Here is a 23,091-nt window from a genome sequence, read left to right on the forward strand (position 1 = left end):
AATCCCAGGGATGGGGGAGCCTGGTGGGCTGCCGTCTATGGGGTTGCAGAGTCGGACACGACTGACGCGACTTAGCAGCAGCAGCAATAAAAACGTGAAAATAGTGCAACAATGAGAAACCACTTTTTATTCACTAGGTTAAGAAAAATTAAAAAGAAGGACGATATCAATTTCTCATGAGGAGGTGTGAAAGCAGTTTTATCATGCACTGCCAATCAGAATATGCATTGCTACCCCTTTCCCAAGAATTTAGACAATTGTTATTAAAAATGTAAAATAAATGTATCCAAGCCAATAGAAAATTTTTAAAAATTAATAAACATCTCTCAAAACAAAAACATTGAATATGAAATAAACTTGTGAAATAGTGCTGGGAATATTAATAGGGAAAATCACTTTAGAGTGATTAGTAAGTGGGTACATATAATTCCGCTTTTGTGTATATGCTAGAGATATTTGAACACAATCACAAAGCGGGGTGTGATGGTTAATTTTGTATGTCAACTTGATTGGGCCACAGGGTGCCCAGATGTTTGGTCAAACATTATTCTGGCATGTCTGTGAGGACATTTTTGGATGAAATTAACATTTAACTTGTTAGACTGAGCAAAACGGATTGCCCTTCTTTATAGGGATGGCCCTCATCCAATCAACTGAAGGCCTGAACAAAGCAAAACTGCTGGCCCTCCCATGAGTGAAGGGGAATTTTTTCTGCCTAACTACATGAGCTGAGATAGCAATCTTTCCTTGCCTTCAGATTCAAACAGAAACATCTGCTCTTTGGGGGTCTTGAGCCTGCCGACTTTCAGCCTGGAACATATACCATTAACTCCCCTAATTTTCAGGCTACAGGTTTCAGAGTGGACTGACACCCTAGGTTCTCCTGGATCTTTAGTTCACTGCATTTCTTGGAATATTTTCAGCTTCCATAATTGCAAGAGCTGATTCCTTCTCATAAATTTCTCTCTCTCTCTCTCTCTCTCACATACACACCACACATACATACATACACACACCTTCCAATTCTCTCTTATACTTGCTTCAATCAGGTTGTGCCTGACTATTCCATCTATGCAAAATACTTCTGCCAAGTCCCTAATGACCTCTGCATCAAAAAATCCAATGCAAAATATCTTTCTCAATAGTGATCATTGATTTGTCACTCCCTGCTTTCAGATATGCTCTCTGCTCTTGGCCTCGTAAAAATCTCAAGTGGAACAGTTGGAAAACTTAACTCCTAGTCATTTACCTCTCTCCCCACTGTGTACGTTCCACCTATAGTCTTCTTTCCAGCTTGCTTTATAGCAATCCCAACCTTTCAGTAGTTCAGATCCCAGATCATGTAATTATCTTTTACTACTCTGTCTCTGTCAGAGGTTACATTTATTAGTACAACAATGCCAGAATCCAAACATTTCTTTTTACCACCAAATGCCAAGCTATTATTATTTCTTACTTGGATTATTGTAAGCCTCCTAAAATGTCTTCCTGGTTCTATCTCTGTTCTTCTTTAGGTGACAATCTACAGATCACCCATCAGGCATTTTTAAAAATACACTCTATTTTTTAGAGTGGTTTTATATTCGGATGGCACCCCATTCCAGTACTCTTGCCTGGAAAATCCAATGGACGGAGGAGCCTGGTAGGCTGCAGTCCATGGGGTCGCGAAGAGTCGGACAAGACTGAGTGTCTTCACTTTCACTTTTCACTTTCATGCATTGGAGAAGGAAATGGCAACCCACTCCAGTGTTCTCGCCTGGAGAATCCCAGGGACGGCGGAGCCTGGTGGGCTGCCGTCTACGGGGTTGCACAGAGTCAGACACGACTGAAGCAACTTAGCAGCAGTAGCAGCAGCAATATTTAACAGAAGATGCAGAGACTTCCCATAAACTTCCTGCCTCCACACATGCATTGCTTCTCCTGTTATCAATATCTCCTGATAGAGTGGTACATTTGTTACCATTGATGAACCTTCATTGACACATATCATCATTTTTTCCTTTCTTTGCATGAAGGGTTAAGAGGCTCTTCTACAAACCTCAGGTCTTATGCTTCCAGGTTTGAAGAAGCTTCTTGGAAAATATTAGTTGGATAGCTTTCTTCATGTTAACCTCTTACCGCCCCTTAAGATAATTCACTGGTATCAACTTATACCCACAAGAACTCAGATAAAATAGATAGCAATGTATGATAATAAAATTGCCATCGGATTTGGAATTAGATAAACCTTGATTTGAATCCTGGCTTCAGTGAGCTGTGAGAACTTGAATAAGTTATTTAACTTTTCTGAGCGCCAGGTACTTAGTTATACCTGTGGCAGGCAAAGCATGCAGTGTAAACAGGTGTCCAACACAAGATCAGTTCAGTTCAGTTGCTCAGTCGTGTCTGACTCTTTGTGACCCCATGGACTGCAGCACGCCAGGCTTCCCTGTCCATCACCAACTCCCGGAGCTCACTCAAACTCATGTCCATCGAGTCGGTGAGGCCACCCAACCATCTCATCCTCTGTTGTCCCCTTCTCCTCCAATGCAAGATAGTTATGACTATTACCTCACTATGTTGGTCCTTTGCTGATGCAGGCCATTATAATTAACGGTGATTATTTTTAGTGTTATTGAATTTAGATAGACTTTAGAAGAATAGGTCTTGGGAAGAGAATTTGGTAAATATTTTATCACTGTTATCCCATGGTACAGTAATGGCCTGAAAAAGTTCACATGCTTGCAAAGAAGCTAAATTAACCGAGTGGATTGGGGAATGCAAATGAGACAAAGAAATAGATTATAGTCTATCTAAGATTGAAAAGACATTCAACCATTTCTGTAATGTTAAAAACTATACTTGGATGCTCACAGTCAAATTTTACTGATAAAAAGGTAGTCAAAACAGATGTTAGATTAAATTGGCTGGTAAATTTAAAGAAACTGATTAATTCATTGAAATCACTTGAATAAGCAGGCAGCCACAAGTACATATGTGGAAAATCTTACAATATTCTCTTTTTTCCTCACTAACATCAATTCTCTGCATTTCAAACTTTTAAGTTTCTTTTTATCAGAAGCTATCACCCAGCCACAAATCTTATGATAACCACAGGATGCCTTCTTACATCATGAGAAGTAAAACTAATACTTAACTTCAACTACAATAAACTTATTATAATAATGTTGACTGATGAAAGAAAGTTTATAAAAATATTAATAGTATATGGAGAACAAGTAAACTTCTCCATGGCATTATTGTACATATTATAATCCCCACTGTTTTATTGTTTTTTAAAATAATGGCCCAATATCTTTTTTGAAATACAGATGTCTTGTCTTTTAATATTGTTGGTTATTTAGTGGCTCGGTAGTGGTAAGGAATCTGCCTGCCAATGCAGGAGATGCAAGAGACATGGGTTTGATCACTGGGTCAAGAAGATCCACTGGAGAAGGAAATGGCAACCCACTCCAGGATTCTTGCCTGGAAAATCCCATGGACAGAAGAGCCTGATGGCCTACAGTCTATGGGGTCACAAAGAGTTGGATAAGCCTGAACATACACAGCAGTACCTGGAAAACACTCAAATCACATTCATGTTATTTCTTTCTGCCTCTAGTTATCATTTAGGAATGGAAAAAGTGACTTTGAATATTTGTTATTTATCTTAGTCTTCATTAGATTTTTTTTTTAATCTATAAGTCCACCTGACTGGGAGGTGAAAAATTACAACAGGGCTTCCATCTGTGACTAACCAAGTTACTGAAAGCAGACATGATTTCCCACTGAGGACAATTTAAAAAAATGGAAAAAATATACTGAACAATAGTTTTCAGACTGTAATCCCAAAGAGAAGAGAATCCCAAGAGTAACTTCTAAGCTTTCTGCCTTTAGGCACAAAAAAGACTAAGGCACAGAGAAGGCAAACTCAGGCAGGATGAAGTTGAAGAGACAGACTGAAGTTTGAGGAGCCAGAAATGGTTGGACATCATGGAGCAGAGCACAGAGAGAGTAGACATAGAAAAAACTTCAGAAGGTAGATATAGAGAAAATCTGCACTGGGGGCTTCTTGTGTCTTCAGCTGCAAACCAAGCTGCTTGTGCACAGAATGAAACTTGAGGTCAAGAAAGAAATCACTGTCCAGAAAAGAACTTAAAAACTAAAACTTATAGGTAAAAAAATTAAAAATAGCTATATTTACTATCTCGGGAGAGTAGATTTCTTAGATGGACACAGCACAGACCATAAGATTTAAAAATGGATATATTGATTGGACTTCTTAAAATTAAATCACTTTAAAAAGACATCTTTAAAAAATTAAAAAAAAAAACATGTAATAGGCAAGGAGATACCATTAACAGCACACAGCATATATATCTGATAAAATGCTTGAATCCAGAATATTGATGAAGAAGCCTTCCAACTTAGTAAGAACCTAAGCATCTCAGTTTTTAAGTTGTGCAAAGGATTTGAACAGACTCCAGAAGGACAAAAAATTTCAATGGCTGGTAAGCATGTAAGTGAAAGTGTTAGTTGTTCAGTCATGTCCAACACTGTGACCCTGCGGACTGTAGCCCACCAGTTTCCTCTGTCCATGGAATTCTCCAGGTAAGAAGACTGGAGTGGGTAGCCATTCCCTTCTCCTAGGGATCTTCCTGACCCAGGGATCAAACCCCGGTCTTCTGCATTGCAGGTAGCTTCTTTACTGTCTGAGCCACCAGGGAAATCCCCATGATGCCAGATATCACTAATCAGAGTAGTCATTAGGGAAATGTAAATTAAGACCTCAGTGGTTTATCACAAAATACACTAGAAAGATTGAAATTTAAAATACAGTAACAAGTATCGGTAGGTACTGAGAGCAACTAGCGGTCTCATTTGTTAATCTTGGGAATATAAAATGGTATCCATGTTTGGAAAACAGATTGGTATTCCTTAGAAAGCTTACCACCCACTTACCATATGACCCAGCAATATTACTGCTAGGAATCTAAAAGAATTTAAAAGAAAGAAAAACATTTGTCCACACAAAGACTTGTTCACATTCACAAATGTATACTGAAATTTTATTTATAATAACCAAATTTGGAAGAACACAAATGTCCATCATCAGTGGATTACGACTCAACATGGATGAGTTTGACATACTGAATAAAGAGTCAAAAACAAAGAGAACACATTCTCTGTAATTCCACTTAAATGAAATTCTAGATCAGATACACTAACTACAGTAACAGAAAGTAGAACAATGAGTGGTTTCTTGGAGTGGGAGAGAGTGTGGTTGACTGCAAATTGGCAAGTGATAAATTTTGAAGATAAAAACCTTCCATATCCCAATTGTGGTGGTGGTAACAGAAGTGTATACATATAAGAATTCTTTTATCTCTATCCTTATACTATACTTTATTAAAGTTGTATTTAAAAGTAACAAAGAACCATAAAATATAACTGCATTTACAAAACATGGTATAATATAAGAACGTAATTTCTAAACATATATAAACTCTTCAGTTAGAACTGGACATGAAACAACAGACTGGTTCCAAATAGGAAAAGGAGTACATCAAGGCTGTATATTGTCACCCTGATTATTTAACTTATAGGCAGAGTACATCATGAGAAATGCTGGGCTGGAGAAAGCACACGCTGGAATCAAGATTGCCGGGAGAAATATCAATAACCTCAGATATGCAGATGACACCACCCTTATGGCAGAAAGTGAAAAAGAACTAAAGAGCCTCTTGATGAAAGTGAAAGAGAAGAGTGAAAAAGTTGGCTTAAAGCTCAACATTCGAAAAACTAAGATCATGGCATCTGGTCCCATCACTTCATGGGAAATAGACAGGGAAACAGTGGAAACAGTGTCAGACTTTATTTTTTTGAGCTCCAGAATAACTGCAGATGGTGATTGCAGCCATGAAATTAAAAGACGCTTACTCCTTAGAAAGGAAAGTTATGACCAACCTAGATAACATATTGAAAAGCAGAGACATTACTTTGCCAACAAAACTCCATCTAGTCAAGGCTATGGATTTTCCAGTGGTCATGTATGGATGTGAGAGTTGGACTGTGAAGAAAGCTGAGCGCTGAAGAATTGATGCTTTTGAACTGTGGTGTTGGAGAAGACTCTTGAGAGTCCCTTGAACTGCAAGGAGATCCAACCAGTCCATTCTAAAGGAGATCAGTCCTGGGTGTTCATTGGAAGGACTTATGCTAAAGCTGAAACTCCAGTACTTTGGCCACCTCATGTGAAGAGTTGACTCATTGGAAAAGACCCTGATGCCGGGAGAGATTAAGGGCAGGAGGAAAAGGGGACGACAGAGGATGAGATGGCTGAATGGCATCACCGACTTGATGGACATGAGTTTGAGTAAACTCCGGGAGTTGATGATGGACAGGGAGGCCTGGCATGCTGCAATTCATTGGGTCACAAAGAGTTGGACACGACTGAGAGACTGAACTAACTAACTAACTAAACTTTTCAGTGTATCAATTTCTCACATTCACATATATACTATATTTAATGAGATTTGAGGGGTATTTGCACTTTCATATTATGTAGAATGGATTTACTTTGTTGCTTGTGTTAAATTCTTTATTCTGGACGAATGTTCCTTCTCTGTAGGGAAAATAATGTACTTATCAACTGTACAGACTAATCACTCTGAATTAAACATTTTCTTTTCAATAATGCAATTTAAACCATCTTGAATATTATACAGATTATTGGTAAAAGTAATTAAGGACTAGAAAAAAGGTAATTATAATTTCTGATGTTTGAATTGATAGGGATAAAGTAAGCACTGACCTGAACTCTAATCTAAAACTAGAACTAAATTAAACAAAATCCTAAAACTTACGTTGTGTTTTTAATTGATTTTCACACATCAGTGCACTTCCAAGTACCCTATTTTTATTGAGGACAGTAAGCAGGAAAGATATTATGGTACTTGTGACAAGGAATGAGTCCTCTGGAAATATCTTCCAAAAGATATATGACACACTGTTTTTTCTAAGACCTACATATTCTTAAAGGAATTTATTTCCAAATGGAATTTCTAAAATTGTTGTTTAGATGGATTGGGTAGAAACAAATCTTTCTAGAATATTAGTTAAAAATGGGCTTCCCTGGTGGCTCAGTGGTAAAGAATCTGCCAGCCAATGCAGGAGAAATGGGTTCAATCCCTGGGTCGGGGAGATTTCCTGGAGAAGGAAATGGCAACCCACTCTAGTATTCTTACCTGGGAAGTCCCATGGACAAAGGAAGCTGGTGGGCTACAGTCCATGGGGTCACAAAAGAGTCAGACAAGACTTAAAGACCAAACAACAGCAAGTTAAATAATAATGAAGGATTGATTTCAAAATGGGATTGACTAAGACTGGTTCAGGCAGTCTGATTTATACAGTATCACATTAATGAAAACTCACGTGTTTTGGAAGTGTGTACCTGCCCTGCATTGGTTCATGGTAACTGATGTGCAAAGCAAGGACATGATTCAGATATGCACGAGTTTCAGTTAACAGTACTGTGTCTTTGATATTTCCCTGTTAACATGTATTCTTGATGAAATAAAAGAGGAGAGTGAAATATCTGCCTTAAAACTCAACATTCAAACAACTAAGATTGTGGCATCCAGTCCTATCATTTAATGGCAAATACGGAGAAGGCAATGGCAACCCACTCCAGTACTCTTGCCTGGAAAATCCCATGGATGGAGGGGCCTGGTAGGCTGCAGTCCATGGGGTCGCTAGGAGTCAGATACGACTGAGCGACTTCACTTTCACTTTTCACTTTCATGCATTGGAGAAGGACACGGCAACCCACTCCAGTGTTCTTGCCTCGAGAATCCCAGGGATGGGGGAGCCTGGTGGGCTGCTGTCTATAGGGTCGCACAGAGTCGGATACGACTGAAGTGACTTAGCAGCAGTAGCAGCAGCAAGGGGGTAAAATAGATGGTAGATTTTATTTTCTTGGGCTCCAAAATCACTGCAGTGACTGCAGCCATGAGATTAAAAGACGCTTGCTCCTTAGAAGAAAAGCTATGACAAGCCTAGACAGAGTGTTAAAAGTCAGAGACATTGCTTTGTTGACAAAGGTCTGTATAGTCAAAGGGATGGTTTTTTCAGCAGTCATGTACTGATGTGAGACTTGGACCATAAAGAAGGCTGAGCACTGAAGAATTGATGCTTTTGAATTGTGATGCTGGGAAAGACTCTTGAAAGTCCCTTGGACAGTAAGGAGGTCAAACCAGTCAATCCTAAAGGAAATCAAATTCATTGGAAGGACTGATGTTAAAGCTGGAGCTCCAATACTTTGGCCACCTGATGTGAAGAGCCAACTCATTGGAAAAGAAACTGATGCTGGGAAAGATTGAGGGCAGGAATAGAAGGGGATGCAGAGGATGAGATGGTTGGATGGCATCACCGACTCAAGAGTTTGAACAAACTCTGGGAAATAGTGAAGGACAACGAGACTGGTGTGTTGCAGTCCATGGGGTCACAGAGTGGGATACAACTTAGCAACTGAACAATAATAACAAAAAGATCTCCTATATCTCTAGTTCATGCTTGTCTTTACTCTCTAAGGAAAATGACATTTACAGTATGGTATATTTCTGTCAATTTCCCTTCTATTATATATGTATGTATATATACATATATATATATACAATATGCATGTATACTAATTTTGATATAGCTTATGTAGTATATTTATACATGCTGTATATGACACAGTCATAGATGAATGCTAACTTGATTTGCATTTACTAATTTTTCTTGAAAATGAAAATACACATGCAATATTCTTATAGGTACAAATTTGTTGCATCCCATAAAGTTTTATTATTATTTATATACTTTGAGACCTTTTATTCTTTCTGTAGATTAAGCATGCTTTAAAATTTGCAACTGTTGGAATATGTATGTTTAAAAATCAATGCATTAAATCAATCAGATTGTCTATTAATCATGATACACAATTTTTTCATGTTAAGGAATTTTCCTTCTATAAATAATTTTAAGCTTATTTTTAAAATAATGAGTTGATACAGAATTTATCAAATATGGCTTTAGTTATCAATAGAAAAAAATCACATACAGGCATATATTAATGCATTTCCTAAAATTAAAAAAAAACTAGCAAATTCCTACAAAAGCCTAGGTTGATTGCAGTAGTAGTAAGTTGTTAATATTTCTGTAGAATTTTTGCATCAATATTACAAGTGAGATTGTTTTTTTTCCTATTTGTTTTGGGATATTTTGGTTAGGTTTTATTGTCAGTGTTATGATGAACAGATATATTTCTTTAATTCTTCCTGCACTTCACATTCATTGAGTTTCTTGGGTATGTTTTATGAAAATGAAAATGAAGTCGCTCAGTTGTGTCCAACTCTTTGCAACCCCATGGACTGTAGCCTACCAGGCTCTTCCAACCATGGAATTTTCCAGGCAAGAGTACTGGAGTGGGTTGCCATTTCCTTCTCCATCTTTCCAACCCAGGGATCGAATCTGGGTCTCCTGCATTGCAGGCAGACACTTTTACCATCTAAGCCACCAGGAAGCCCAATGGTGTGTTTTATAGTTTTCATCTGTGGCGGATTCATTTTGATATTTGGCAAAACTAATACAATTATGTAAAGTTTAAAAATAAAATTAAATTAAAAAAAACAAAAAATAAATAAATAAAGGGAACATGTTCTTTTAAAAAAAAAAAATTTGGAAAATTTTAAGTCATTTTCCCTATTTTACTGTTCTCCTTTCTTCTCTTCTTCAGGGACTCCAACTACACATATATTATACTCTTTGAAGTTGTCCCATAGCTCACTGATGCTCTTTTCCTTATTAAAAAAATTATTTTTCCACTCCATGTTTTATTTGGATAGTTTCTTATTGTTATGTTTTCAAGTTCACTCATTCCTTCTACAATGTCTACTCGGCATTTAACTCCTCTAAGTGTCATTTTCATCTTAGACATTAGAGTTTTCATCTCTAGAAGCTTTGTTTAAAATATTTCTTATGTATTCCATGTTTCTACATAACTTTTGAACATATGGAATATAGTTATAATAAGTCTCTTAATATAATTGTCTGGTAATTTGAACATCTGTGTCGGTTCTGTAGTAGTTTTGATTCGCTGATCATTCTCCTTATTATTGGTTGTGCTTTGCTACTTTTTGCATGCCTGATAATCTTTAATTGGATGCCAAATATTGCGAATTATACATTGCTGGGTGCTGAAATTTTTGCATATCATAAATTTTCTTGAGTTTTTTTTGGGAATGTAGTTATGTTACTTGAAAATATTTTTATCCTTTTAGATCTTGCTTTTATGATTCAGTATGGAGAAGGAAATGGCAACCCACTCCAGTGTTCTTGCCTGGAGAATCCCAGGGACGGGGGAGCCTGGTGGCCTGCCGTCTATGGGGTCGCACAGAGTCGGACACGACTGAAGTGACTTAGCAGTAGCAGCAGCATGGACATCCAGTGTGGAGTTCAATCTAACTATTCTCTACTATCTAGACTTACCCTTCTGATAATTCTACTTGGTTTTCTGTGAATTATGTTTCTCCCGTCTTACTGATGTGAATGGGTACAATTCTCAGCCCTCTGTCAGCTTGAAGTTACTGTTCTCTCAAATCCCTTCAGCTGGCTCTTTCCCTAGTCTTGGGTAATATTCTTCGCAAACAAATACTCTGCTTTTATTTGTTTGGGGAATTATATATAATTAATATCACATAACATATTTTTCTGGAAGACTTCTTTCACTCAACATTATGTTTGTGAGATTCAGCCATGTTATTGCATGTGGAAACAGTTCATCCATTTTATTATTTTGCCCTATTCCATTGTATGAGTATTTATCTACTCTACTACTGGAGAACATTTGGTTGTATCCAGTATTCTCTTACCAGCTATACTGCTGTGAATTTTTTGTACATATCTCTTGGTAAACATGTCCATACATTTCTGTTACATATAAAACAAGGGTTGGACTTGCTGAGTTCTTAAGGTATGCATATATTAAACTTTACTGAATAATTTCAAAAGGTTTTCCAAAGTTATTATATCAGTTCATATTTCCACTATAGGTGTATAAGAGTAACAACTCCCCCACATCTTCAACCAACTCTTTCTAGTATTACTTTTCTAATTCTAGCTACTTTGGTAGATGTGTAGTAATACCTCATTGTAGGCTCAATTTATACTTCCCTGATGGTGAATGTAGTTGAATGCTTTTCATATATCAATTAATTGGTCATTTGGATAGCCTCTTTTGAGAAGTACCAGTTTAAGATTTTGCATATTATTTTATTGCTTGCTCTTTTTATTACTTGAAAGAGCTCCTTTATCTTGGCTATGAGCCTCTTATTATATGTGTGAAAATATCTTCTACTTTGCTATTTGCTCTTTCACTCTCTTTTAAAGCACAGCCATTCTTAATTTAAGTTCATTTATATAGTTTTTCTTTTATGAATAATGTTCTATTTAGGAAATTCTACTTCAGATTATGATGATATAGGTCATATTCAAGATTGTCAAGATACAAAGTCAAGTTTGTTTTGACTTTCAGGTAAAGAGGTACAGTCCAACTGCAATTAATTTTTATATACAGTGTGAGACAGGGATTAGAATTAATGCTTATTCTATATGGAAATCCAATTGGCCTGGTATAATTGAAAAAAAATCATCCCACTACATTATAGTACTATCTCATTGCTACCTTAGATAGATATTTACCCCTAAGTGTTTAAAATATTGATAATATTTTAAGTGATATTGTCCCTTAAATTTTGTTTCTTAATTATTTCTTATATTTAAAAATGCAATTTTTTTTAACCTAAATGATATCTAAAATCTTGCTAATTATAACAAATGTCAATTCTGGAGAGGTTTCAATGGGCTAATTATTTTCTTCATTATGGGCTGTGTTTTTGTGTTTATTTGTATGCTTGGTAATCTACACCTGAATGACAAATATTGTGAATTTTACATTGATGCTAATTTTGTATCTCAACTTGCTTTGTATTTATATATAAAGTTCCTCTGAGTCTCTCTTTATGAGTGAGTGAGTGAATGAAGTCGTTCAGTCGTGTCCAACTCTTTGTGACCCCATGGACTGTAGCCCACCAGGCTCCTCCGTCTGTGGGATTCTCCAGGCAAGAATACTGGAGTGCGTTGCCATTTCCTTCTCTCTTTATATTGTTTAGTAAATCCTACTTTGCATTTCTGTTTGCAAAATGGCCTGCTTTTCAGTTTTGTGAATTTTCATTCATTTATTTATCCCCATTTGTTTAAGGTCTCTTCAGTTTCTATGTGTTTTCCACCTCAGACTCTTTGCCTTCCTAACCACCTTATATATAGCTGCTAGAACACATGCCTGCATATTATATATAATGTGCTTACACACAGGATTACTCTAGTGATCATCATAGTCATAATCAGCAACTAGGCACTTAGCACATTTTATATGCCAGATGCTAAAAATATAGTATTTCTAACATTCACAAAATCTTTCGAAATGATTCTATTCTCATTTTATGGGTGAGAAGACTGAGTCTCAAAAACCTCTCATTTGTGTAAGGTCTCAATTCTCATACAAGGAAAACATGAATCTAACATCTCACGTTAAGAGTTAAATATAAGACCTCATGTACTGTGTGTTCAGTGTGTCTGACTCTTTGTGACCCTGTGCACTGTAGCCCACCAGGCTCCTCTGTCCATGGGATCATCCCAGCAAGAATCGTCAAGTGGGTGGCCATTTCCTCCTCCAGGGGATCTTCCTGACCCAGGGATAGAACCCTTGTCTCTTGCATTGGCAGGCAGATTCTTTACCACTTGAGCCTCCCGAGGAGCCCAACTTACATCTGCTTAGTCCCAAAGATTGTAGTCTTGAAGGTCCCATAGCTCACTTCTGTAGGATGTGTTTTATATTGTGAATATTGTTATTTTTAAGGTCCTTTCAAATGCACTGTAAGCTTTGTGAGGTCTTTGAGTTCTTTTATATCATCCAAGCACAAATTGCCTCAGTAGCCAATAAATATTGATCAACTGGTTGAATTTTTGTGACAGAATTCCTCAAAATAAGAATAAGCAGGTAGCAGAGGTGAGTTCAACCCAGAAAGGCAATAAGGCTCTTTTGCTCCAAAATTGTACTCACTGGACAATGGTCCCTTGATAAGAGAAAATAGCTCTAGAAAAATGAGTTAGTAACAATGAGGTCATTTTCTCCTTGAAAAAATAAATGGCTTCAGTTCAGTAACACCTGGACATTATATTTTTACTGATATCCTCTGAAAAGTCATGGAATAGGAGACCATCTCCAAGGTTGTTTCACAACTAATTCAGTGAATTTTCAGTCTTCACTTCAGTCAAGGTTACAGTCACAAAATGGGGCATCTATCAAATTACTGGACAATGCAGACTGAAAGAACTTCCCCTAACCCCATACACATCCACCCAAAAGAAAAAAATATGAAAACTTTGATTAAAGGAAAAGATTTAAAACCTAGTTTGTGCTCTGTACTCCATATATCTTCCATATATTCATTACAGAATTCTTCAATTCTTTCCTTTACTTTGGTTAAGGTGATGTGATAACTTCATTATGAAATGTAAGCTTTTCCCTCTCTGGCTATTACTGGATGGAAGAGATTAGATAGAAATACAAGTAAAATGGACATAAATACAGAAAAGGAATAGCTAACCTAGGGAAACCTATGTATCTTCCTGAATTTGACAAAAGACTTGGGGATTTATAAACAACTATTTGGCAACCCACTCCAGTGTTCTTGCCTTGAGAATCCCAGGGATGGGGGAGCCTGGTGGGCTGCCGTCTATGGGGTCATACAGAGTCGGACATGACTGAAGCGACTTAGCAGCAGCAGCATTATTAAGCTATGCTGCTGCTGCTGCTGCTAAGTCACTTCAGTCATGTCCGACTCTGTGTGACCCCATAGACGGCAGCCCACCAGGTTCCCCCGTCCCTGGGATTCTCCAGGCAAGCACACTGGAGTGGGTTGCCATTTCCTTCTTGTAAAAACATGTGTTTGGATGTTGCAGGAACGTTGTTGTCGTTCAATCACTCAGTTGTGTCCAATTCTCGGCAACCCCACGGACTGCAGCACACCAGGCTTCCTTGTCCTTCACTGTCTCTGGAATTTTCTCAAACTCCTGTCTATTGTGTCGATGATGTCATCCAACCATCTCATCTTCTGTCTTCCCCTCTCCTGCTTTCAATCTTTCCCAGCATTAGGGTCTTTTTCCAATACTTTGGCCATCAGGCTCTTCATATCAGGTGGCTAAATTATTGGAGCTTCAGCCTCAGTATCAGTCCTTCCAATGAATATTCAGGGCTGATTTCCTTTAGGATTGAGTCTTTGATCTCCTTGCTGTCCAAAGGAATCTCAAGAGTCTTCTCCAATACCATAATTTGAAAGCATCAATTGTTTGGCACTCAGCTTTCTTGATGGAAGAAGGAATGGTGGAATGTAACCATTGAAATACATGAACAATGACTTTTAAATAGAGTCAGATTACTTCGTTGTGATTTTACTGATGAGTAAAATTTATTAAACTATTGCTTTCTGAACACTCATTCTAAGAATAAAATGGGATTAGATTTGATATTTTAAGCTTTAGCTACTGCGACTAGTGGCATTTAATTGTGTGCAATATATTCAAGTAAGCAAAATTGCAAATAGAACTGAATGATCTCTTAATGTTAACTGTGGTTTTTATTGACTCATTTCCCTCTATGTTCCTTAAATATTTTATCATTCTGTTTCCCTGTTGCCTTTTATGCGTATTTTCAAACAAGAGTTTTCTTGTCCTACAGTGTTTTAAATTAGATCACCCTGTTACTGTACCTATCAATATTGTAAGTAAACACTATTATCCCTGTTAATATAAATTGATCAGCATTTAATTTATGGTGTAAAATTCTATTACTGTCCATTAAATTCCCTGAAAAAGAAGACCTTAATCTGTGAGACATCTTTCTTTTATATGTAGCTAGAAAATACCACCAAATTCTCTTGGCAATTTAGGGTTTGTGTTTAGAAACTGGATGTGATTAAAGAAAAACACTAAATGGATATGATTTGTAATAACAATTGACAGGGCTTTAGAAAACACTCATAAAATGGTATATAATAAATTCCCAAATAATGGAAAGATTTTCTTTTAAAGATTAATGCTAATTATCTTTAACTATTATAAAAATAGTTTATAATCAACAGATTTCCTATTTTATGATATTTTTAAGCTGAAATCCAAGGATCAATTTTTTTTAAAAACTACATGGGCATTTTTCTGGCATTTATATAACCTATAAATCAAACTCTTTGAAAGTTCCTGTTGCCTAGATTGATGCTAATCCCTATAATACTGATCCTTTGTTTATTCTTAAGTTCATTTTATTTTTCTCAGATATAAAAGTCACTGGACAGCTCTTCTAATGTGGCTTTGTTCTTATAAGAAACGTGAAACTAAGAGACTCTCTGGATAAACCCAGGTATGATAGGAAACTGATTTCTGTATCAGAGTGGCTTATTGGATCTGTTTCTATGTTTGTTTTCTGGATTCAGTGGCTAATTTGGTTTCTAATCATGCCTTTGACCCCATTTCCAGCCTGTTTGTGGTACGGGTAAAAGAGAGACCCTGCAGTAGGTAATTAAGTCTGCAAATGCAAGGCTGCTTACTTTTCATGGCAGCAGATAATCAGAGTGCTGCTGCTCAAGTGTAAAATGCAGAAATTAATGATCCTATATAATACAGATTAAGGCTTTCATTTTAAAAACTATCAGTGCAGAAGAACAAAGGTAGGAAGAACAGCATGATATTTGGAATTCCAATATATAGTAAAGCTTGCAAATTTTGAAAGAGCTTTCTAAGCATGAAACTAATCAAAATTCGCCTTGTGTTCTAAGGTGATTGATGAGTTCAGAACGCAAATATGTGACTGCCCCATTGCATCTTTGAAAAGGCACAATTAGACACATTTGTCCATGTCTTTTCACTTGTAAACATGCTCTATTGTTCACTCAGATCAAATGGTTTATGTGGAAGCATTTAGCATAATGAGTGCCACATAGTAGGTACTCAGTAAATATTAGTGTTTGAGTAAAAAAATTCATAAAGAAATAACAAAGCAATATCCAAGAGCCATGAGAATAACATGCACATGTTTAAAAAACACATAATCTCATAAAAATGTTTATGTATTACTGTTTACCCTAGTCTAAGGGGCCACAAAGAGTCAGACACAACGGAGCACACACACACACACCTTGTTTACTGAGATATTTTCACTCTTGGGGCTCAGTAAATCACAAAAGGACTCCTGCCATAGAAGGGTATATGTTTACAGAGTATCCTTCATACAAAGAAAACTGATTTCCAACAAAATGCCAATATTTGTTGACACAAAGCTTACCTATCCCCCCCAAAAAATGTATACATGGCACCACATGATCCAATGATTTAATTTTCACTGAGTATAAGCATACTGATATAGCTCAGCCACATGATCAATTTAATCCAAGATTAAATCTATAGATTTTCCCTGTTCTTTCCTAAATTGTTAGATCATTATGATAATATGCTTCCCCATGATTCACTATTAACCATTTTGTCAATGATTTTTTTTCCTACAAAGTTATTTTTCATTAGTCACTGATAAAAACTGGTTAATCTGATAAATACTTCATTCAAGTAACAACAATGGTGCTATACTGTTTGTGTTACATACTGAGAAATTTAGACAGAGTAAAAACAGTAGAACTTTCCCAATGGTGCAGTGGGTAAATGATCTACCTGCAATGCAAGAGACACAAGACTCACAGGTTTGACCCCCGGGTTGGGAAGATCCTCTGGAGAAAGAAATGGCAACCCACTCCAGTATTCTTGCCTGGAAAAATCCCATGGACAGAGGAGCGTGGCAGACTACAGTCCTTGGGGTCGTGAGGATTCGGACATGACTGGGCGACTAAGTACAAAAACAGTGACAATTGTCATTTATAGGAACGGCCTTATCAATAAAAACGTATCATTTTGTTCTCTAATTTACACAGATTCTCACCAGGTCATGCTCAGTGACTCTTAGATTGGAAAATACATTCACAGTGCCTCTGAAATACTGCTTTAAAAGGTAGTCAACAAGAGAACTCCAAGCTAAGCGATTTATAAAGAGACAGCACCAGTCCCTTTCAGCAGTTGGGAAGACATTTGGTGTGTTGATCTGGCATGGTTCTAAGCTTGTATTAGAAAAATCATGAACACATGAAGAGCAGCATTTGTTGCATATTGGTAACCATTCTAATCTATTTATAAAATATGCTAGGCAGCATTGTTTTCTAAACAGAGAGAAGTGGCTTTCTGGCATGTCTTCTCCATCAGATTTTAAATGGCAAGAACATGGCTTGAAGCAAGCCCAGAAGTTACAATAATGAACTCTCTGGTCAAGCCCTTGTGCTTTGCAGTTTAACATTCACATTGGCCAGAACACACTCAAGGGTTTAGTGTTTATTCATTGCTTATTCAATAAGTACAGTCCATTGCAATACAAATTTGCTAATTTGCATTCAGTAACCATAATGCTGTCACCATCAACAATAGGAGAAACCAGAGTCTCGTTGCACTAACATTGCAAGATCATGCAGATATTTACAGCCTAATTGATCTATTCCTTTTGCAACAAATTATGCAGATAGGTGTTTCATCTTAGAATTTTCCCAAAAGCAAAAATTAAAATCACTGCTTGGTTATCTTGAACCAAAATGATGCTATTAAAAGTGGGATACTACAACTATTGAACAAGCTGGGTTCTCAGGAGGGTCTCTTCTTGTGCTGCTGCCTGGAAGTGGATATCTGGCCTCTGATCCACTGAATAAAAGCCAATAAGGGGAACCCCAATGCTGATGCTCTCATGATGAAGGGATGAGGACCCAGGGTCCTGACTGACTACTTCAACATTTTCTCTTTTTTTAAAGTTTTTTTGATGTGGGCCATTTTATAAGGTCTTTATTGAATTTATTGCAATATATTGCTTCTGTTTTATGTTTTGCTTTTTGGCTATGAAGCATGTGGAATCTTAGCTCCCTGACCAGGGATTGAACCTGTGCTCTCTGTGGTGGGAGATGAAGTCTAACCTGCACTGCCAGGGAAGTCCCCCAACATTTTCTTGGGCTCCGTTTCATGGTTTTGACATCTTTGAAAGATTTTTTTACCCAAAAAAGCCCCCAATTCACATGAAATGTGAACTGACAAAATCAGAGTGGGCACAGGAGATAACAGAGGACTACAAGCCAAAGATAAAAGGATTGAGCAAGAAAAATCATTCCTATTTCCTTCTCTTTAAGGAATCAGTTTATTCACATCATTTGGTTTTAGATTCAGGCCTATTTATCTAGTTACCAAAAAATAAGAAATAAAAGCAAAAAAAGAAAACTGAACTATGATGTTGGAGCTGTTGTTCTGTTTTTAATGTCCACTGGTCTTCCCAAGTGGTGCTAGTAGTAAAGAACCTGTTTGCCAATGCAGGAGACCCAAGAGACCCAGGTTCCATTCCTGGGTGGAGAAGATGCCCTGGAGAAGGGTAGGGCAACCCACTCCAGTATTCTTGCCTGGAGAATCCCATGGACAGAGGAGCCTGGCTGGCTACAGTCTACATGGTTGCAAAAGAGTTGGACATGACTGAAGCAGCTTAGCACACACACACGTCAAGGTTTTGTGTTTCTTAGAGCTAAGAATCCTTACAGGTTGACTTTACTATTGCTACCTTGTAGATGAGGATAAAGAGTTAGAATAAGGGACGGGGGAATGTCATTCAACCATAAATAGAGAAGCTGAGGCTCAAATGCTCAGTTGGAAAACTGAACTAGTACAAATAAAACTGAACATCTTTAAAAGAAACAGAATCTAGCTTAATTTAGCTTTGAAACATGTATATTACCACACGTAAAATAGATAGCCAGTGGGAGTTTGCTGTATCACACAGGGAACTCAAAGCTGGTGCTCTGTGACAATCTAGAGGGTTGGGGGTGGGGAGGGAGGTTCAACAAACAGAGGACATATGTATATCTATGACTGATTGATAATGATATATGGCAAAGACAATCACAATATTATAAAGTAATTATCCTCTAATTAAAAATAAAGTAAAAGAAGAAGCAGCATGGTAGAAACATAATGTCCAGTTTTGTTGGTATTTATAACCATTTCCCACTCTCCCATAATAAAGGCCACAAAAAGTATACTAAGCTACTCTTTTTGACTCTTGCTATTTATCCTGAATATTCCTCTGATTCTTAGCCTTGAATCCTTTCCTTCTTTCTTATAAATTTGTCTGCTTTCCACTTATAATCCTATGAGTTTATGCCAAACTTGAATAGTTTTCCTTTTCTTTTCTGCCTCAATTCCAGATGAAATTCCTCAGATTAACTGTTCTTTACTCCATGCAATTCAAATGAAAGTAAGAGGCTCCCTAGATTGGACTCAGAATCCAGAACTTCATATCTGTAAGTGACACCAAATAGAATTTATCTCACTAAGTAATCAAATATATTATAGAACTACCATAATTTAAAGATTTTGACCCTAAGGTAAGAATAGTTATTTCAACTTCTCAGAATAATTAGACCACACAGATGTTACTATTTTTATAAGAATTTAATATTTAATGAAATTAACAGAGTACATCACTATGGAAGAATAATATTCAATAAAGTATCTAAAAATGACTTAGAAGACTGGGGAAAGATGATATTTAAGACTCTAATCTTACCCTATATGCTAAAATAAACTCCATAGGCATTAAATAACTAAATAAGAAAACAATCATCTCATAAATAAGAAAAAATAAAAAAATAAGAAATTACTAAATAAAAAAAGATTAAAAGGAGCAATGGGATATTTAGAAATTGCTGGAAAGTTGATTCCGAACTAAAAAATATATACTGAAGATATTAGGACAAGAACAATAATAATGACTATAAGAGCTGACTCATAGGAAAAGACCCCAATGCTGGGAAAGATTGAAAGAAGGAGGAGAAGGGGACAACAGAGGATGAGATGGTTGGATGGCATCACCGATTCGATGGACATGAGTTTGAGCAAACTCCGAGAGGTGGTGAGGTACAGGGAAGACTGGCAAGCTGCAGTCCATGGAGTCACAAAGAGTCAGACATGACTGAGCGACTGAACAACAGCTGAGCACTCAAATGAATGGAGTGAGACTAAGAGAAGCATGGCATTGGGATGAACTTCTTCCTGCTTAGGAAAGAAGAAGCCTCAAATAACAAACAAAAACAGCAGCTCTCTGAAAAACAAAAACCCTCAGAACTCAGGAAAATGTCCATTCATGCTACGTTGCTTCAGTCATGTCCGAATCTGTGTGGCCCCATGGACTATAACCAACCAGGCTCCCCTGTCCGTGGGATTCTCCAGGCACGAATACTGGCATGGGTCACCATTTCCTCCTCCAGGGGATCTGCCCTGCCTGGGGATCTTCCCAACCATGGGATCAGACCCATCTCTCCTGCATCTCCTGCATTGGCAGGCAGGTTCTTAACCACTAGCTCCACCAGGAAAGCCCCAAGGGGAAAGGTGTGTGTGTGTGTGTGTGTGTGTGTGTGTGTGTGCGCGCGCGCGCGTGCGCGCGTGCATGCATAAGCACACACTTAGTTGTTCAGTCATGTCCAATTCTTTGTGACCCTTTGGACTAGAGCCCACCAGGCTCCTCTGTACATAGAATTTCCCAGGCAAAAACACTGCAGTGGGTTGCCATTTCCTTATATCATCTTAAAATTCTATGTGGACTAACAGGACTTGGGCAGGAGATAGGAATTCAGGTGACGGGAGGCACCAATGTCAACTGGCTGATCAGCTCTCTCTTTTACTCTGAAATTCAGACTGGCTGCTTCAGAGTTTACACGAGATTGGCATCGTGAATGATATAGAAGAACCTGGTTAGGGAAACAGAAGCTGGCTGTGCATTTTGATACCCTGAAAGAAATGCCTGCTTTTGACATGGTCAAAGCACAGTCTGCTCTTGCCTGCACCAAAACATTAACCAGCAGGCAGCCACACCCCAGGCACCTACACAAACCTCAATCTCACCTCTGCTATTTTGAAAAAAAAAAAGCTATATTTACCTTCCCATGTGCAAAGGAAATCCATAGCAGTTACTATAGTACAATCTTACTTAGCTATTCATTTCTAAATTTTTGTGGGTTATCGAGAAGTTCAGGATTAAGTATATCTGTCAGGCTTCAAGAGAATCCAGAAATGCAGAATTCTGTGTGATATTCCTCAGGCTTGAATGTTTGTAATTTTACAATTCTAAAAATACATACAGGCCCCAAACATCTGTAGACTGATCTAGCATTCTAGATCTAGTCTAATTCTTGTGACTTCTGTACTGTAACAAAAAGACAAGGAAATGGAAAATATGATAGAAACTTAAGAAAATTTATCACTCTAGAATGCCAATATGTAACAAGAGGAATTCTAGAAAGAAATGATAGCTTTTCCAATTATGTAGATTACCACATATTTACGACATAGCCCTTAGGCATGATTTACAAGGGAAAAAAATGGAGCTATTCTAGTAGGGAAACTATTCCCAGAGAATATCAAAGGCTTCCCAAGACTTTTTTTTTTCCCAAAAAGAAAATAGATTTTATTCCAAATGTTTTGTGAAAAATAAGCTGGAAGATCTCCATAAGATGATGAAGAAGACACATACTTTTCGTGTCAGTTAAAATACTTGGATATTGGAAATGCCAGGGGAAAAGATTGGTTCCATAAAGCTGTGGTCCAAACATGAAGTGAATGAACTTGTGCCAGAGTAATGGTGGTCAATAATAAATGACCGCATAGATTGCATGCTCAGTTGTGTCTGACTCCTCACAACCCTTTGGACTGCCTGCCAGGCTCCTCTGTCCATGGAATTTCTCAGGCAAGAATCCTGGAGTGGGTTGCTGTTTCCTCCTCCAGGGGATCTTCTTGACCCAGGGATTGAATCTGAGTCTCTTATGTCTCCTGCATTGGCAGGGGGATTCTTTACCACTGCACCAAGGGAAATAGGTAATATGTATTTAAATATGTATTACCTTTTAAAATAGAATTTAATTCAAATCAATTAATGTAATTGATTTAAGAATATGATTAGTTTTAATAATTGTCCTGTTTAACAATTAGCTCACAAAATTTGTAAAAAAATTAACAATTGGCTACTAAGGGGCATCCCAGGCAGCATTAGTGGTAAAGAACCACCCCTGCCAGTACAGGAGACATAAGAGACACAAGTTAGATCCCTGGGTTGGGAAGATCCCCTGGAGAATGAAATTGCTACCCACTCCAGTATTCCTGTCTGGAGAATCCCATGGACAGAGGAGTCTGGCAGGCTGCAGTCCATGGGGTGGCAAAGAGTCAGACACGACTGAAGCGACTTAGCATGCATGCATTAAGAGGCCACCTGAGCTGGCTCCCAGGGCTTCTTTACCTCCTATTACTGAGTGTCTAGCTCCAGAAAGTACAAATCTATACTGAGCCTTCATCAGTTTGGTGGAGGGTTCCTTTATTTAAAGTGATTAATTGTTTTAATTGTGGTGAAATACAAATAGCATGGAGAAGGAAATGGCAACCCACTGCAGCATTCTTGCCTGGAAAATTCCATGGACAGAGGAGCCTGGGGGCCGGGGTCAGCTACAGGGGTCACAAAGAGTCAGACACAACTGAGCAACTGAGCACAAGAACACAGATAACATAAATTTTACCATGTTAACCATTTTAAAGTGTATAGTTCACTGACACCAAGTACAACCATCGTCACCATCCATCTACATAATTCTTCATCTTGCAAAATGGAAACTCTGTACCCATTAAACAGTAATTCTCCATCCCCTTTCCCTACAGTCCCTGGCAGCCACCATTCTACTTGTCTGTGTGAATTTGGTTTCTCAAGGTACTTCATATAAGTGAAAGAATACAGTATTTGTCCTCTTGTAATTGGCTTTCTTCACCTAGCAAAATGTCTTCAGAGTTAGTCCATGTCATGGCGTGAAGAGAGGTTCCTTTAAGGACGACCAGTGGTCCTTGGCAAACTTC

The sequence above is a fragment of the Bubalus kerabau genome, chromosome 14, assembly GCF_029407905.1.
Source record: "Bubalus kerabau isolate K-KA32 ecotype Philippines breed swamp buffalo chromosome 14, PCC_UOA_SB_1v2, whole genome shotgun sequence".
Lineage (NCBI taxonomy): Eukaryota > Metazoa > Chordata > Mammalia > Artiodactyla > Bovidae > Bubalus > Bubalus kerabau.